This window comes from Tachypleus tridentatus, chromosome 4 (assembly GCF_004210375.1).
Source record: "Tachypleus tridentatus isolate NWPU-2018 chromosome 4, ASM421037v1, whole genome shotgun sequence".
Lineage (NCBI taxonomy): Eukaryota > Metazoa > Arthropoda > Merostomata > Xiphosura > Limulidae > Tachypleus > Tachypleus tridentatus.
In genome coordinates this window covers 121,801,546-121,815,850 of record NC_134828.1, presented here as the reverse complement: position 1 = coordinate 121,815,850, position 14,305 = coordinate 121,801,546, and the positions used below count along the sequence as shown (strand labels likewise).

Below are 14,305 nucleotides of genomic sequence, written 5' to 3'. Positions count from 1 at the left end.
AATATAATCAAACATCAAGCACGCCCTATATATTCCTGTTCTCAGTTACACAACCCCCTTCGAACATATGGTCAGCTCTTGGTCAGTTACCTCTTTCTTTCTTTGTCAATCTGACGATGACCGAAGAAGGTCGAAAAGTTGTTCGCTCCTATACATAAATATTTTCTCAACACAAACCAGCTGTTTTACATATATAATTTACTTCATGTATTGTTTGGTTTCCATTGTGTTGAATGGTAAAAAATACATATACAACAATATTAGGGGCAGGTAACTATCACAGTGAATCAGTCAATAAAATACATTGTTTGTATAACGTTATTCTTACTGACTAATCATAAAAATCACAGACAGTTAAGAACCGTGATTGGTTTAGTAATTAATTTTATGTTATTGCAGGATATTTCAACTTGTATCATCTTTATGGGAACAGATACTCTGTTACCTTAAAGTTGGAAACACGACAAAATAAACGTTTACTGGAATTAAAATATTTATAAAAATATAAGGTTTTATATAGAAAGTTTAATAGTTTATACATTTTGTTTTAAAAATGGTAGACATTTATAATAGTTTTGTAAAATGTTAACTTTTGTGAAACTAAAATAGTGTTTTCTTGGAACTAATATACAAATATATAATAAACACGTACACACAAACACTTGTTAGCATGCTGTTTGACAACCTTTATCTCTAGACATCAATGTTTATATAGTAGTGGACACAGTAACAATAGAACAAAATTTTACATGAAAAATAAAATTAGCAAGTTAAAATAATGAATTTTAAGTTCTGTAAAACTTATTTCAGTTTAACAAAACTGGGAAATCAGTTCATATAATTTCTTGTATCTTGAGACTGGTTATTTCCATTAGTATATTAACATTTAGATACTTTTCATGTTATGGTAATTATAAGAATGCATAATTGTAAACAAACGAGAATATATTATATGTTAGTCACATTACATATGTCATCTCAGGCGTTAAAGAGGCCTCTCGCCAAACACTAGCAATATAGTTAATGTAACAAAAGGTATCTGATGTATTAACCAGTCAGTGAGACCCCAGCAGTACAGCGGTATGTCTGTTTCGATATATTTCATTGTTATTGTTTGTTTTGAATTTCGCGCAAAGCTACACGAGGGCTATCTGCGCTAGTTGTCCCTAATTTAGCAGTGTAAAACTAGAGGGAAGGCAGGTAATCATCACCACCCACCGCCGACTATTGGCTACTCTTTTACCAAGAAATAGTGGGAATGACCATCACATTGTAACTCTCCCACAGCTGAAAGGACAACCATGTTTGGTTCGACGGAGACTCGAACCCGCATCCCTCAGATTACGAGTCGACCGCCCTTGCCACTTGGCCATGCTGGGCATGTTCACGTTTCAAAAGAACATTCTTACAGGCCTTTCCTCTGATTTCTTGACTTCTTCCCATGAAGTAAACTGCATTTCCGTTGGGTTTTTCAGTGGTTTGTGAAAGGATGAACAAAAACGATCTAGTTCCGGTTTCCTTGGTTACATTTACAAAAAGTGTATATATACAAATGTTTATCTTTAAAATTAATATTTATCTTACAAAAGCTACTTTTAAATAGTTTAATTTATATTTATTTAGTGCTTTGCACAAGTCCCTTGTTGTCCCTAAACATTATATTGTGACTTTTATCTTTATATTCCATGGTAAAGAGTAGTCCAAGAGTTCACGGAGGATGATGTTAACAAGCTGCCTCATTTGTAGTGTATTAACTTCAAAATTAAAACCGGCTGAACATCCACAAATAAATAAACATATGGGAAGTGATAGTCACTATGGACAAGTTTTACATTATCAAGGTGGCTGAACAACGTGATATTTACTGTCTGGAACACAATAGTAACAAACTGAAGAGTATCTCAATACAGCCAATCTTACTTCACATTCACAAGAACTTCAAACAGAACTCTCCAGTAAAACGACTGTCTTTTGTGGCAAATAAACTATATTGTTTGCTGTACTTGTTAAGACAAAATAAATATAAAAATAAGAATTTAAAAATATGTAAATATGGATTGTAAACAAAACAAGGAAACCGGATTGGAGATACTGTAAACATTATTTACTGAAACTAGAAACCCTTATTTTGGTTCCACGTTTTACCTTTAATTATATTTGGTGTTTTCAAAATGAACTTCTTTCCTAATTCTTTTATGGCGCCTATTTGCAGATTTTTAAATTCTCAGTTTTCACTTATCTTATTTTTTGGCTTATTTTGTATACTGGATTATGAACAACGGATTACTGGGTAAGGTAACAAACTTTATACATTGTAATGATAATAAACATAACTAATACCCAGTTGATACGGTTCGTGATGATTTACTGTACTATTGACTATTTGATCGCATTTGTTTGAAAAATAAAATATTAAACTGCAGATGGAGATTTGTTTGAGAATATAGTGAACATTAATAGCTGCCGTGTAACGACATTATGTATGTATAGTAAAGTAAAACTATATACAAGACACAACTTCCACTACGTGAGTATAACATTTTACAAGTACTACAGCAGTATTTCAAATAAAACATGAAAGACTAAAATGTCACTATAAATATTTCTTCGTGTATTTTAAAGTAATTATTCTACCATGTGTGTAATAAAATTTGATATTATGTGTATTGATTTATTTACTACTTCTCTTCATATATAATATAGGGGTTGGCTACTTAAAACACCGTTTGTTTAGAATTAAACACAAAATTACATGGGCACCACGGGTATCGAAACTCGGTTTCTAGCGTTATAAATTCGTAGATGTACCACTGTGCCATTAGAGGTGACCGAGTATATAATGTCGAAAGCATTTTAGTATCTATATGTTACATATAAATATATTTATCTGTTATGGGCTGATAATTCTTCTTTCACCTTATATTTAACATTTTAAATGGGTCGTTTTGACCTGCTTTTATTTTTACATATTTTTATACAGGTATAGCCTTGGTAATAAACAACAAAGGGTTTAAAGTGTTGTTTGAACTGAACTGAATATTTACAATTTAAGGTGTTTTCGTCGTCACATTCTATACGGTTTTGTTGTGATCCATTTTATGAAATACTACTGTGGTTCATGATAAAATTTGTTTATTATGATTGTGCTGGCTCTCTTTATTTATACTGGTTTTTATTTCTCACTTAGTCCAATAATATAAAATTAAAAATATCCCATTATTCACCATATCTTTATTGCTACTCAAATCAGAAATCAGTGCAATATAAAAATACAATATTACAAACATTGCTTTACGTGTATCATTTCTGTAGCTGACCAACTGTAGTACAATTAGAAGTAATGTATTGCTGTCTTTTCTTTCCCTCCGTAGCTTCCTGGTTTATCAACACATACTTGATTATTCTATTATTCTCTGTGAAGAAGACACTATATGTATTATTTTTACACTGTTCTGTCTGAAGAAGTACAGAATTTTATTCAAGTTTCATTTTTCAAATGAATTTAAGATTTTATATGTTTTAGTATGTGTGTTACTAAAATAAAGTCTTGTCCTCTCATTGGAATAAAGCTTCTTGGTGTGGTAATTTTATTTTTATGTCATATTATCTGTCGTACGTTATGCAGGTGCTCTACAAACTTCACCCCTACATCACTTACTAGTAAGGTTGGTATCGAACCCTGGATACCCTGTACAATGGTCAAGTGGTTTACCTACTGAGATAACGTACTGGATATTCGATAACAAAGTACAAAGTCATTGGACAGCTTTCTCCTCAATGTTATGTATCTATAAATTGTGTTTTAGTTGTCTTCTACTCGCTATGGTACGTCAACCTATATCCATACAGGATTTTAAAATATTTAGTGTTTCCGCTATTAATTTATCTTTCTTAATTACTCAGTAGATAAATCGTTTAAAATACTAAAAATAAATATCGAGTCCAATCTATCGGTTAGTTCGTCAACTGTATTTGAGAAATATCAGTTTTGGAAGATTATTCACCCATCAGCTACCTTGAAAATACATCAGCGGTATATCTTTAATACCTTTGAAAACTGTACTTATATTCAACATCAATGGTTTTAAGCTCTTCATGAACAATAATTTATCTTTATTAACCATTTTATGATAACTAATTCTGCTGTTCTATCGACGTGGTTCGGTTTGAATTTCGCGCAAAGCTAAAGGTGGGCTATCTGCGCTACCCGTCCCTAATTTTGCAGTGTAAGACTAGAGGGAAGACAATTAGTCTCGAGTTAGTATCATCTACATCCTCACTTAAAAATAAATAAGTCGTGTAACAACACGTACTGTCAGTCGAAGTTCCAACACCTAAGCTAAACCAACCCCTCGGCCTGCCTCCTCAGCGTTACGTGATTGGTGAAGTATTGGAGGATACTTTTGGAGTACGTAACAACAGGATGGTTAAAGTAAAGAAAGAAGTTGAGGTAGAGAAGTTAGTTTAAGGTTCTATAAGTAGTGTGAGTAGAAAATAATATTAAATAAGTAACTGTGGCTACTGCTGGCATAGACACCACTACTACCAGAAGGGCTGATGATAATGTGGAAGCTGTGTCTAATACACCCACTCAAGTAGGTTTGTAAGGCACTACACACTACTACAACCAGGAGGGCTGATGATATGTGGAAGCTGTGTCAGATACACCCACTCAGGTAGGTTCGTAAGGCACTAGACACCACAACTACCAGAAGGGTTGACGATATGTGAAAGCTGTGCCAGATCCACTCACTAAAGTAGGTTCGCAAGGCACTAGACACCACTACTACCAGAAGGGCTGATGATAATGTGGAAGCTGTGCCAGATCCACTCATTCAAGTAGGTTCGTGAGGCACTAAACACTACTACTACCAGAAGGGATGATGATAATGTGGAAGCTGTGTCAGATCCACTCACTCAGGTAGGTTCGTAAGGCACTAGACACTACTACTACCAGGAGGGCTGATGATAATGTGAAGCTGTGCCAGATCCACTCACTCAAGTAGGTTCGTGAGGCACTAAACACTACTACTACCAGAAGGGATGATGATAATGTGGAAGCTGTGTCAGATCCACTCATTCAAGTAGGTTTGTGAGGCACTACACACTACTACAACCAGGAGGGCTGATGATATGTGGAAGCTGTGTCAGATACACCCACTCAGGTAGGTTCGTAAGGCACTAGACACTACTACTACCAGGAGGGCTGATGATAATGTGAAGCTGTGCCAGATACACCCACTCTGGTAGGTTCGTAAGGCACTAGACACCACAACTACCAGAAGGGTTGACGATATGTGAAAGCTGTGCCAGATCCACTCACTAAAGTAGGTTCGCAAGGCACTAGACACCACTACTACCAGAAGGGCTGATGATAATGTGGAAGCTGTGCCAGATCCACTCATTCAAGTAGGTTCGTGAGGCACTAAACACTACTACTACCAGAAGGGATGATGATAATGTGGAAGCTGTGTCAGATCCACTCACTCAGGTAGGTTCGTAAGGCACTAGACACTACTACTACCAGGAGGGCTGATGATAATGTGAAGCTGTGCCAGATCCACTCACTCAAGTAGGTTCGTGAGGCACTAAACACTACTACTACCAGGAGGGATGATGATAATCTGGAAGCTGTGTCAGATCCACTCATTCAAGTAGGTTTGTGAGGCACTAAACACTACTACTACCAGAAGGGATGATGATAATGTGGAAGCTGTGTCAGATCCACTCATTCAAGTAGGTTTGTGAGGCACTAAACACTACTACTACCAGAAGGGATGATGATAATGTGGCAGCTGTGTCAGATCCAATCACTCAAGTAGGTTCGTGAGTCACTAAACACTACTACTACCAGAAGGTATGATGATAATGTGGAAGCTGTGTCAGATACACTCACTCAAGTAGGTTCGTGAGGCACTAAACACTACTACTACCAGAAGGTATGATGATAATGTGGAAGCTGTGTCAGATCCCCTCACTCAAGTAGGTTCGTGAGGCACTAAGCACTAGTACTACCAGAAGGTATGCTGATAATGTGGAAGCTGTGCTAGATCCACCCACACAAGTAGGTTCGTGAGGCACTAAACACTGCTACTACCAGAAGGGCTGATGATAATGTGGAAGCTGTGTCAGATCCACTCTCTCAAGTAGGTTCGTGAGGCACTAAACACTACTACTACCAGAAGGTATGATGATAATGTGGAAGCTGTGCCAGATCCACTCACTCAAGTAGGTTCATGAGGCACTACACACTTAACGGCACGATACATTTTTTTCACTGTAAGCTCGACGAGGATGTCGAAAGTTTTGTAGATGCATTAAATGAAGCTGTTGGAATATCTGGTTGGACTGATGCACAGAAATCAGACATTTTGAGACTAAGAACAGCAGGAAAAGCAAAACATTTCATTGAGTCATTGCGTAAAACTGTAGTTTTTCAGTTTTTAACACGTATATTAACAGAGGAATATGGTAAACGAGAAACGCCAAGCATAATCATGGCGTAATTACGAAATATGAATTAAGAAAAAGGCGAGTCTGTTCGAGTGTTTGGACATAAGCTACAAGAGCAAGGTAATAGATTACGTAGAACTTAAATTATATGATGATCCAAGATACACTAAAGTCTGAGTATGAGCGAAGGTCGCTTAGCGATAGAGCTCGGAGTGATGTTAATGAATCCAATACCCCACGAGCAACCTTATTAGATTTAATCGAGGAAACAAGAGAGCAACAGATATACAAACACAAGCTGTCTGTAATAAGCAGGATAAGTAAGAGTAAATATGAAACAGTAAACTGGCGAAACGGACAAAATAAGTGCAAGGACTTGCAGTGTTTTAAGTGGGGTAAGGTTGACCACATAGCAAAAAATTGTTTTATAAAACAAACTGAGTCTGTAAGTTGTTTTAACTGTTGTATTTTAGTAAGGATTTTACAGCAAGGGTTAATTCAGAAGTATAAGATCTTAGTTAGACGATATCTTGTTGAGATAGAAGATTTGTTATTAGGATTAAAGGATATTAAACATAACGTTTTGTAGATTTCAGATTTAACTCAACAAAAACAAAAAATACAGGCAGGTGGAAATGTTTTGAAAGTTTTGTTCGGAACCACAACCACAGATGATTTACGTGAATTAAACAAGAAAGTAAAACATCAAAGACAAGTATCCAGAGAAATGATTCATTTAATAGGTAAACAGATGACTATAATGAATTCATTAAACCAGACACTTGAATTACATGAACAGGAAATTAAAAGCGTGTCTAGAGCATTAGTAAACATTACTAACAGTTTGATACATACTAGAATAAGACAGACTGAGCTTCATAAGGCAGGAATTGTAATGTTAGTTTTCAATTCTAGAATTCATAATTTCAGTTGAAAATAGTGGGACTGAGTTAGCTAAGTCAGTACAAGCATTGTGTGTAACTGTAGACAGAAAGTTGAGTTCATACTTTATAGCTCCAAGTATATTATAAAAAGTATTAGACGATATTGAAAGTGAGTTACCTCCGTACTTACAATCTGTAATTCCTACACATAGTAAAGAGATTTACATGTATTATAGTTAAGCTGATGTAAAAACTGCCGCAGTAAAGTATACGTAAAGAATGTTCATAGAGATACCTTTGAAAGCAAACGATAGAATGTTTAAATTATATAAAATCATACCCTAATCATTAGCATTAAGCCATTCATTCGCTCTAATTGTAGAAAATAACAACCAATATCTTGCAGCGTCAAGTGATCAACGTACTTATATGGAAATAACAGAAGATATGCTAAACTGTGTAGAAGGACCCATTAGAGTATGTGGCCCAACTTCAGTAATTTGTTCAGTACCCACTATGACTTGAAGTTATGCAATATTAACAAGACTTTCCTAGGGTGGAGGTCCATTATGGGCTGTATTTTAGCCAGTTTACCTGAACTGAGTCATTGTGTGCGGCTCTTAACATTTTTATAATATATCCATTTTTCATCTCCAGTTACTAACCTGTCCAAAAAAGGTGAGTTACGTTCACACGAGTGCAGAGAAGTGCAAATGTCCATTCTTGCTCTGAGGTTGGCTTCTGTCAAATCATAGAGACCCATTTTCAAGTTTTGATACATTTCCAAGTTGTTGCAGATGACAGTGAACTGTTGAAGTAAGCTTCTGCTTGTTCTTCAAATGCTACAGCACAGTCTTCATCAAGTGCAGCCAGCAGCAAGTCATCATTAAACTTAAGCTGTAGTCACCTGATATAAACTTCTGAAACTACGTTCGACGTTTACTTTCATTGAGAGAATCCGTACCATAAACACGTTGAATGTTTTTTGTGGTTTCTGCTGCACTATTGCCTTTTTTAACTCATAAAGCATTACATGTCTAATGTCGGGCTGAAGAGAAACAAATATTTCTGAGCGCCCTGGTTTGCCTTAGGGGTCTCCCTAAGATCTTTAAAACCAAAATTACTGTCAAGTCTAAAATAAATAAATAAATATGTCTAATGTGCTCCTCAGACACATCCATCTTCATGAGGGTTTATTTGATAAATGATCTGAAAATTGGAGTTTGGACAGTTTCTTTTATTTGTCTGAGCATTTTTATGCACGTCCTAGTACATATTTAAGTCATTGAAGCCTTCTACAAAGACAGAAATAATGATGCACTTTCTGTATTGAAATTTCGGACATCACTTATGAGATGACCTGATAAATCACGAAAAATGTTATTTAGTTCATAATGAATAATATACAATATCTAAATCATGTAGGATTACTTTAAAACAAACATTAAGCTGACTGTGTACAAGATAAAGAATTCTTCCGTTAGATAAAAAAAGAGTCCACTGTGAACAAAATCAAACAAATAATTATTAAAACAATACAAAACACTGTTGTTTTGTATAGTGAAACAATCATTAAGAAACTCTTACTTTACTTGACTTAACATATATAAATATATGGACACATAACTTGTAAGTTGATTTGTTATCACGAGATACTGATATATATATGGATTTGGTATTTAGTTGAAACTTCAAAGTATAAACAAGTGTGATGTAGTGTGTGGTTCAGTTCTTTGTTTATTCAATAAAATGTATTCCTGAAGTTGATATGTATATCATTATATATAATTTAATACGAAATTTATGTTGTTGCTATAGATTTATGTATTAGTGCACAGTTGGTACAATGTATACAAGAAGGTTGACATAGATACTTGTAATCTCTTCTCTAAAATGAACGCATGGTTACAAATTCTCAGACATTTTGTGTCAGTTCAAACATCTGAGAACCAGTTTGAATCAAGTGACAAAGAAACTTAATAAGATTTTTCATCTTATTTGCATCATGGCACATTTCAGGCTAAATTTATTTCAAAAGTTGTTACATTTTCCTCCTTAGACCTTTACTCTTTTGTTCTGTCAAAGCCTCCATCATGTGAGAAGTGTGTAGCTCACAGTAAAGGTTTTCCAGAATTCTAATCAAGAGTGGTAATCGCTCTATTGTCCTGATCTGTTTCAGTTTGTTTTCTTGTTTTGTTTTTGTATTTTTTAATTACATACAAAACTACTCGAAGGCCATCTACGCTAGCCGTCAATAATTTAGGAGTGTAAGACTAAAGGAAAGGCAGCTAGTCATCACCACCCACCGCCAACTATTGGGCTACTTTTTAACTAACGAACAGCGGGATTGACCGTAACATTATAACACCCCCGCGGTTGAAAGGGCGAAGATGTTTGGTGAAACGGGGATTCGAACCCGCGACCCTCAGATTACAAGTCGAAAGCCTTAACTCACCTGGCCATGTCGGGCCTCCGACCTGTTTCAGATAAAGCAGTGTCACAACAAACTGTCATGACCTGATCTGTGATATCATAATATTCAAGCAAACTGTAAAGGCTAACTGGTTACCCATGACCTTTTGAAGAAAGTATTATTCCTAGAAGTAAATCAACTAAATCTAAGAATGAAATAGTAATACTGACTACAAACACCAACTATAAGTTTTCTATCCTCCTCCAATTCACTCACTATGTTTGTGATAAACTAAAGGTCAATATTTGACATGTCTTATCTGATGTCTGTAGCTTCAGATTATTAACATGTCTTCACTGATGTTTGTAGTTTGAGATTATTAACATGTCTTCTCTGATGTCTGTAGCTTCAGATTATTAACATGTCTTCACTGATGACTGTAGCTTCAGATTATTAACATGTCTTCACTCATGACTGTAGCTTCAGATTCTTAACATGTCTTCACTTATGTCTGTAGCATCAGATTCTTAACATGTCTTCTCTGATGTCTGTAGCTTCAGATTATTAACATGTCTTCACTGATGTCTGTAGCTTCAGATTATTAACATGTCTTCACTTATGACTGCAGTTTCAGGTTCTTAACATGTCTTCACTGATGTCTGTAGCTTCAGATTCTTAACATGTCTTCACTGATGTCTGTAGCTTCAGATTACTAACATGTCTTCACTGATGACCGTAGCTTCGGATTCTTAACATGTCTTCACTGATGTCTGTAGCTTCAGATTCTTAACATGTCTTCACTGATGTCTGTAGCTTCGGATTCTTAATATGTCTCCACTGATAACTGTAGCTTCAGATTCTTAACATGTCTTCTCTGATGTCTGTAGCTTCAGATTATTAACTTGTCTACTTTGATGTTTGTAGCTTCAGGTTTTTAACATGTCTTCACTGATGTCTGTAGCTTCAGATTATTAACTTATCTTCACTGATATTTGCAGTTTCAGATTATTAACATGTCTTTTCTGATGACTGTAGCTTCAGATTATTAACATGTCTTCTCTGACGTCTGTAGCTTCGAATTTTTAACATGTCTTCTCTGGTGTCTGTAGCTTCAGATTCTTAACATGTCTTCACTTATGACTGCAGTTTCAGATTCTTAACATGTCTACTTTGATGTCTGTAGCTTCAGGTTCTTAACATGACTTCACTGATGTCTGTAGCTTCAGATTATTAACTTGTCTTTAGTGATATTTGCAGTTTCAGATTATTAACATGTCTTATCTGATGTCTGTAGCTTCAGATTATTAACATGTCTTCACTAATGTCTGTAGCTCAAGATTATTAAAATGTCTTCACTTATGTCTGTATCTTCGAATTCTTAACATGTCTTATCTGGTGGCTGTAGCTTAAGATTATTAACATGTCTTATCTGATGTCTGTAGCTTCAGATTATTAACATGTCTTCACTGATGTCTGTAGCTTCAGATTATTAATTTGTCTTCACTGATGTCTGTAGCTTCAGATTCTTAACATGTCTTCACTGATGTTTGTAGCTTCAGATTCTTAACATGTCTTCACTGATGTCTGTAGCTTTAGATTCTTAAAATGTCTTCACTGATGTCTGTAGCTTCAGATTATTAACTTGTCTTCACTGATGTCTGTAGTTTTAGATTATTAACATGTCTTCTCTGATGTTTGTAGCTTCAGATTCTTAACATGTCTTCACTGATGTCTGTAGCTTAGATTATTAACATGTCTTCTCTGATGTCTCTAGCTTTAGATTCTTAACATGTTTTCACTGATGACTGTAGCTTGAGATTCTTAACATGTCTTCTCTGGTGTCTGTAGCTTCAGATTATTAAAATGTCTTCACTGATGTCTGTATTTTCGAATTCTTAACATGTCTTATCTGGTGTCTGTAGCTTCAGATTATTAAAATGTCTTCACTGATGTCTGTATTTTCGAATTCTTAACATGTCTTATCTGGTGTCTGTAGCTTCAGATTATTAACATGTCTTATCTGATGTCTGTAGCTTCAGATTATAAACATGCCTTCACTGATGTCTGTAGCTTCAGATTATTAACATGTCTTATCTGATGTCTGTAGCTTCAGATTATTAACATGTCTTCACTGATGTCTGTAGCTTCAGGTTTTTAACATGTCTTCACTGATGTTTGTAGCTTCAGATTCTTAACATGTCTTCACTGATGTCTGTAGCTTCAGATTCTTAACTTGTCTTCACTGATGTCTGTAGTTTGAGATTATTAACATGTCTTCTCTGATGTTTGTAGCTTCAGATTCTTAACATGTCTTCACTGATGTCTGTAGCTTAGATTATTAACATGTCTTATCTGATTCTCTAGCTTTAGATTCTTAACATGTTTTCACTGATGACTGTAGCTTCAGATTCTTAACATGTCTTCACTGATGTCTCTAGCTTTAGATTCTTAAGATGTCTTCACTGATGTCTGTAGTTTCAGATTATTAACATGTCTTCACTGATGACTGTATTTTCAGATTATTAACATGTCTTCTCTGATGTTTATAGCTTCAGATTCTTAACATGTCTTCACTGATGACTGTAGTTTCAGGTTCTTAACATGTCTTCACTGATATTTGCAGTTTCAGATTATTAACATGTCTGATCTGATGACTGTAGCTTCGAATTCTTAACATGTCTTCTCTGGTGTCTGTAGCTTCAGATTATTACCATGTCTTATCTGATGTCTGTAGCTTCAGATTATTAACATGTCTTCACTTATGTCTGTGGCATCAGATTCTTAACATGTCTTATCTGGTGTCTGTAGCTTCAGATTATTACCATGTCTTATCTGATGTCTGTAGCTTCAGATTATTAACATGTCTTCTCTGATTCTCTAGCTTTAGATTCTTAACATGTCTTCACTGATGTCTGTAGCTTCAGATTCTTAACATGTCTTCACTGATGTCTGTAGCTTCAGATTATTAACATGTCTTCACTGATGTCTGTAGTTTCAGATTCTTAACATGTCTTCACCGATGTCTGTAGCTTCAGATTATTAACATGTCTTCTCTGATGACTATAGTTTCAGATTAATAACATGTCTTCTCTGATGACTGTAGCTTCAGGTACTATAATTTTTTATTTGATTCTTCAAACATTTGCCCGAGAAAGACTGACATTATTAATGTCACCTCCAGTGAACTCCAAGAAAGCCGCCCTTCGATTCCAGCCTTAGTGGTAATCGGGATGATATGTTCCATGAGCTGATCGATAGATGTCTCCAAAATAACTTTATCAGTTCTTTTCTCTATGAGTATCTAGGTTTGGTCCATTTTATTAAATTTTTAGGTTGCATTTTTATCATGTAATAAAGTTAAAAATTAGAATTTAGCTTGCGTTTAATAAAAAATAAAAATATTATCAATGATAATATTTTGTATGATATCGATAGTACAAGTAAAATCAATAAAACTACTTGTAATATTTTATGAAATACTTCACTCACTTATAATCATCATAGAGGGACAAATTTTGGTTTTTTAACATCATTGTATGAATATAAATAGCAATCTACAAAGTCGGGTCCCATTTGGGACAGTGGTCCTTTTTTGTGTGTAAAATAATTAAATTTCTTGTTATCTATAGATAAGATGATCATTTTGAAAACATATCCTTTTATCAGCATGTTCGTGTATTAATTTGTTTTCGAGAAAAACTGGATGGATTTTAGAATTCGTTTGACATCAATCCTCATGTTATGATATAAACGGCTGTTAAGTGCATATGTTGGTAATTTATTTCGAGAGTCAATATTTTATTATTGTTTAATTTTGTTCGTAACATGATATTTACAAGCAATTAATTTGACGGTCAAGCCCAATATTCGTTGTTAAAAGAGTAATTCAAGAGGTGGGATGGTGATAACTTGCTCTCTTCCCTGTAGTCTTACATTGCTAAATTTGGGACGGCTAGCACAGATAATCCTCTTGTATGTTTGTATGAAAAACAAAATAAATCGTTTATACCTTCCCAGTGTACGGTAACTTCTGGAATAATATGTAACGTGTGATGATATTCTAAATTTATATATATTATGCAATTGTTTCTTGATGAACAATTGTTAAAGTTTCCGATAAAAAGTAGAACTGTTATTAATTAATCGTAATTATGAGTACTAATAAGTACTCTATGATTTCTTTATCTTACGTTACAATTTCATTAATCTCGCTGTTTTGGGCCAAGAATATCTGACCTGAGCGCCTCTAAGTTTGTTCAGGATTTCTCAAGTCCAGTTACATATGTCATCAAAACGCTTGGCGTAAAAGACCCTGTATCTTTGCGTTAATTTTGTTTTACTGAATATATGTATGAATGTTGTATATTTATCGATTTTAATGAATCAATTAATCAAATGTTTAATCCGTGAACTGTAAAACACATATTTTAAAGTGTTGTCATATAGCAACAAACTGACCCACAATAATAAAAGGCCGAGGCTTTTGGTTTGTGTGTGACCCCACATAACTCCAAGAGAAAAGAACTTAGAAACTTAAAATTTTGCACACATACTA

At 34.8% G+C, this 14,305-nt stretch overlaps 1 long non-coding RNA gene across 3 annotated transcripts in view; it reads right to left on the bottom strand.

Moving 5' to 3' along the window:
- Nucleotides 1–14,305, bottom strand: part of LOC143249963 (uncharacterized) — a 47,324-nt gene that overhangs the window by 17,729 nt on the left and 15,290 nt on the right. Inside the window, exon 2 of one of the 3 annotated variants that reach the window (XR_013028061.1) lies at nt 3,160–3,413. The exons of the other annotated variants lie outside the window; for them this stretch is intronic. This is a non-coding gene — a long non-coding RNA (uncharacterized LOC143249963). Of the gene's footprint in view, nt 1–3,159; nt 3,414–14,305 lie in introns of those variants that run through there. 3 annotated transcript variants of the gene reach the window in all.